Raw genomic sequence first — 5,889 nt, 5'->3', positions numbered from 1 at the left:
AGTTACATATATACTTACGCTACTTTTCTGGCTATTTACATACGTAGCCCTCATGGGGCGCACACATAGACGATTTACAAATATAGTCTCCTGAGTTGGCTGTTTACACGATTTCGGTTTCGGCCGAGTCCCTCATCAACTCGGCTCCTCGACTGTCGGCTTTCCGAACAGTCGGATCATCCTCCCACTGGAGGGACATATTCCCAACAAAACGGTTATATCAATGGATCTCCTGTACAATTTTTGTTTGATTTGGGAAGCTCACACAACTTTGTGAATGATCGTTTGGTTCAGATATGGGGAATCCAACCCACCGTAAGTGATCACACCTATACGGTGCACTTGGCTGATGAAAGAGTACAATACATCAACAGGGCGATTCATTCATTAGGAATTTCTATTGATACTTATATAAAGGAAGTAGACTTCCATGTAATGAATCTTTGTTGGTTCTATAATAAAAACTCTTCTTTATCTATTGATTGGGTTCATCATTCAATAACTTTTGTACAGAATGATTATACTCATTTTATACTCATTTTATTCAACTTGATGAAATCTTAAATGATTTTTGTGATGTTTTTCTGAGTGAACTACTAGATTGGTTACCTCCTAAACGTAATGTAGACCATCGTATAGATATTGTACCTAGCGTTGCACCAATAAGTATACCTCCTTATCGGTTAAGTCAATCCAAAGAGGATGAGGTATCTAAGCAACTAAAGGACTATTTACGAATGGGTTATATACGTTATAGTAAATCTCCATGGGGTGCACCAGTTCTCTTGGTTAAAAAGAAAGAGGGCACATGGCGTATGTTTATTAATTACCGACACTTAAATAAAGTGACGATCAAGAATTCGTATCCATTGCCCCAGGCTGACTTTCTAATTGAATGTCTCCAGGGAGCTCGGTATTTTACGAAACTTGATCTCCGTACTGGTTACCATCAAATTCGTATAAGTGAGGACGATGTTCCTAAAACGACATTTCGTACACGCTATGGCCATTATGAGTTTTTGGTTATGCGTTTTGGTTTGACCAATGCTTCGGCTACATTTCAAAAACTTGGAACAACTTGGAAAATTTGTCGTTATTTTCTTGGATAATATTTTAGTTTATAGCCGTACATTACAAGAACATGCTAAACATGTCCGCTTTGTTTTACAAACATTGCATGACAAATAGTTTTATGTGAAGATCTCAAAATGTGAGTTCTTCAAGAAATCAATTACTTATCTTGGACATCTCATAACCGAATGAGGAGTTGAAATTGATCCTTCTCGCATCGAGAAAATCAAGCTTTGGCCCACGCTTCGGAATATTCGAGAAGTTCGATCATTCCTTGGTTTTGTCGGGTTTTTGTGAAAATCCCTTCATAATTACTCCCAATTGATGATGCCATTTACTGATCTTCTAAAAGGTCAAACCCGTAAGTCTACAAAACCTATTGTCTGGAATGCTACACTAGACCTCGCCTTTAAGGAACTCAGTGTGCAACGCTTCTTCACTTCTTTTACCCGATCCTTCAAAACCTTTTGAGGTTGAAACCGATGCAAGCGATTATGCTATAGGTGCTGTCTTATATCAAGATGGTAAACCAATAGCATTTGAGAGTAAGAAACTTGATTGTGCTCAATGTTGATATACCGTTCAAGAAAAGGAATTATTTGCAGTTATACATGCACTCAAAACATGGTGCCATTATCTTTATGGAGATCGCTTTGTGGTAACTATGGATCATGAGTCCTTGAAATATTTTTGTGACCAACAAGACCTGAAAGGTTGTAAGGCACGATTGGCTGATCTCATCTAGGACTTTGATTTTTCCATACGATATCGTAAAGGTTCCATGAACATTGTCGCTGATGCACTAAGTCACATCCGTGAAGTTAACATGTTTAGCTTCATTGAAATAACATCAGATCTTTATGATCGCCTTCGAGGAAAGTATCTTGATGACAATTATTTTGCGAAATACTAGGCAAGAGTTGAGTCTGGAATAGACACCACCACATCCTTGAAGGAATACTTCCACATTGCCAACGGTCTGCTCTACCGTAATGGGAAGGTTTGTGTTCTAGATTTACCTGAGGTCAAAAAATGATTCTTTTTTAATGCCATGACGCACCCTCAGCAGGGCACCCTGGAATACATCGTACACTCGTTCTCATCTCCACTCAATTCTATTGGCCTAAGATGCGCCCTGACATACATAGGTATATGACTAAATGTCACCAATGTTAGGTTAACAAAGCTGAGCGACTTAAAGCCGCAAGACTTTTACATCCCTTGGACATTCCCAATAATAAGTGGGAAAGTATATCCACGGATTTTATTGTTAGCCTTCCTCGCACCCAAAAAGGTCATGATGCCATCTGGGTTGTGGTTGACAGACTAACTAAAATGGCCAGATTTATTGCTACAAAAACCATGGTAACAACTCCTGAATTGGCTTCCCAATTCGTTGACAAGTTATTTCGTTTTTATGGGTTACCAATAGATATTGTGAGTGATCGAGATCCAAAGTTTACTAGTGACTTCTGGATGCAAGTCTTTAAGAAGTTAGAAACTACATTGAGCATGAGCTCCACGGAGTATCCTCAATCCGATGGACAGACAGAACGAGTAAATCAAATTATTGAGGACATGATTCGAGCATACAAAACCAACAAAATGGGAACGTTATCTCCCAATTTAAGAGTTTTCTTATAACATCTCCAATCATACATCGACGGGATATAGTCCTTTTATGTTGATGTATGGTTTTCAGCCACGAGCCCCGATTGATGTTAATATACATCATGATGAGTTGCGAAGTACGCAAAACTTTCTTCGAGATATGCAAGATATGTTGCATATTGCACGAGATAATATAAAAACATCTCAAGATAGAGCACGTTTTTATGCCGATCATCATAGGCAACCTCGTGTATTCAACCTTGGACAGAAGGTATTTTTACATGTAGCTCTCAATTCTAAGACAATGTGTAAGGGTAAGTGCACTAAGTTAGCCCCACAATTTTGTGGACCTTTTACAGTCGTCAAATGCATTGGGTCATTGGCCTATCGTCTCGCTCTTCCTGATGGTGTTGAAATTCATCCAGTTTTTCATGTGAGTTGTCTAAAAGAACTTCTAGATTCTGGTGACAATACCGTTACAATTGGAACTCTGGTTACTTTTGAAGAATTATCTTCTAAACCACATGTACTAGAAAGAATTCTCGATGTTAAAACAAAAAAATTACGTACTAAAGAAATCCGAGAATTTAAAATAAAATGGATGGATAAATCAATAAAAGATGCCACATGGGAACACGAAAATACTCTCAGAACTAACTTCCCTAACTTTCCATTGCAAGAGTGCAATGTTTTAAAGAGGGGGAGTATGTTACGGGCATGACCATATAATATCCCGTGGTGAGAATTTATCGTAGTATTCTATACACATGGATAAGTGTGAGGGTTAAATGAGAGTGTAAAGAAGGGGAGGATTACTTTTAATCCTCGGGATTGACACAACCCATTACAAATATGTCCTCAATGACACATAGGAACATATTTACCAATATGTCCCTTCTCATGGTTCACATTGGATCCGGCCGGACCCCTTCCGGGTCCATCCGGTCCGTCTTCCGGATATCCTTCATGGTCCATCCGATCCAGCTCCTTGCTTCGGCTTGTTCGATCCGGCTCATCCTACCCCATCCGGAGGGACCATATTCCTAACATTACCTAGAAGGATTTAAGAGTTAAATATTTAAAGAAAGAGCATCTGCATGTGTTAGAGTGATGTTCTAATGTAAGCATATGATAAGGATATAATATATATGAAATAAGAAAGGACAGAGAGAAAGAAGGGGAGGGTGTTGATCCACCCGACCACCCTCGAGTGAAGGGATCGAGACGGAATCGATCCTCGATCGGTGTCCCATACCACCGTCGTGGTGTCGAGTCATGCCTGGTGCTGGCGCGCTCGCTACAAGAGTTGACCAACCACGTAACAGAGTCTCAACGTAGTCAAGAGATGATGACATGAGGGTAGCTAGGCCTCATATTTATAGCGAGACCCAAGGCCCCCAAGCAAGTTCACACTTGGCCTAATGGGTTGTTTCAATCGCGAGGATTAAAAGTAATCCTCCCCTTCTTTACACTCTCGTTTAACCCTCACACTTATCCACGTGTATAGAACGCTACGGTAAATTCTCACCACGGAATATTATATGGTCATTCCTGTAACAACATGTGGAACACAAAGTGGAAAATGTGAAAGTCCTTTGGCCAAAATATGGAGTTACAATACTTTCTGATGGATGGATTGACACTAGCAAGAGAGCACTTGTGAATATTTTGGTCTCATGTTGTTATGGAACTATGTGCCTTAAAACTATTGATTGTAGTGGTGTTTCTACAAGGGTTGATGGTCCATGGATGGTGGAAATGCTATCAATTGCAATAAAGGAAGTAAAAGCAGAAAATGTGGTGCAAATTGTCATTGACAATGCATCTAATTGTGTTAGCATGGGTCACATTTTAGAGACTGAATTTCCAAGCGTTGTATGGAATCCTTGTGCATTACATTGTCTAGATTTATTGCTAGAGGATATTGGGAAGTGGTCTTGGGTTCGTCGAGTGCACAAGAGAGCAAATTGTGTGGTTAAACTATTCACTAAGAAAATGAATGCACAAAAACTTTTCAGCAACTATTCGTCTCTGTTGAACGGACAAGGTCAACTGGATCCGGATTGGCTGAATAAGCTAGAGCCGGATCGGTATTTGGAACAGAGAACTGGATCAGTGTCCGGATGGTATCTGGAACCAGGAGCCAGATCCGATTGGAACCGGTAGGCCTTTAGAGGCCTATGAATCTAGCCTAGCACGTATTCATATTTTTGGGAGTCAGTGTCAGTTGCTCATATGAGCATTGAAGTATCTGTTAGTACTTTTGTTAGTCCTTTCATGGACTTGGATAAAAGTGCTCACTGAGCACATTGTATGTACAGAGTGGTATTATTTTGAATTGAGTTTATGATGGCTGCTCTCTTTATCTCTCCTGTGTATTCTTCGTTCCTAAGCTTCCATTAAACCTTCAATCTCTATTTTATTGTTGTAATACGGATAAGCCGGTTCGCTATTCTTTACATGGCATCAGAGCGCAAGGGTTGAGAACCTTTGCAGCCGATGAGCGATTTCTGAAGACAAACCCTAACACCCAGTAAAGAACAGACAAAAGGAAAATATGGACCGAGTAATGACAGGATTCCCCAAGATTCCTTTGGCGTCTTGGCGTCCCGGATATCGCTTAGTAGCTGATCGCCGACACTGGATGCAAAGTAGTACATAACTCTGCATGCCGCTTGTTCCCAGATTGGGAAGTCCGGCTCGAGTGGAGGGTTGAGAACCTTTGCAACCGTGCGTGAGACGGAGAGCTACGTAGAAGCGGCTAAGGATCCGAACAGGCAGAAGGCCATGGAGGAAGAGATGCACGCACTCGCGGAAAATGAGGCGTGGGATTTAGTGGATGTAAAGAAAGGAGTGAAGTCGATCAATTGTCGATGGGTATACAAGGTTAAATACAACACCGACGGCTCCGTCAATAGGTACAAGGCCCGGTTGGTGGCAAAGGGCTACACGCAACAACACGACATCAGCTACGATGAGACATTCGCGCGGTCGCAAAGATGACGACCGTTCGTGTCTTGCTTGCGGTGGCAACGGCGAAGGGGTTGTGACATCTACATGAGATGGATGTGAAAAATGCATTCCTGCAAGGTGATCTTGAGGATTAGGTGTTTATGGTTCAGTCCCCCGGATTTCAGTCTGGAGTGAACACATCGCTTGTGTGCCGATTGAAGAAGTCCCTCTACGGACTTAAGCAAGCCCCACGCT

Source organism: Azolla caroliniana, unplaced genomic scaffold, assembly GCF_043228905.1.
Source record: "Azolla caroliniana isolate FFs.n. ecotype wild unplaced genomic scaffold, voAzoCaro1.0.p SCAF_16, whole genome shotgun sequence".
NCBI classification, from domain to species: Eukaryota; Viridiplantae; Streptophyta; class Polypodiopsida; order Salviniales; family Salviniaceae; genus Azolla; species Azolla caroliniana.
This window is presented reverse-complemented; position numbering follows the sequence as displayed.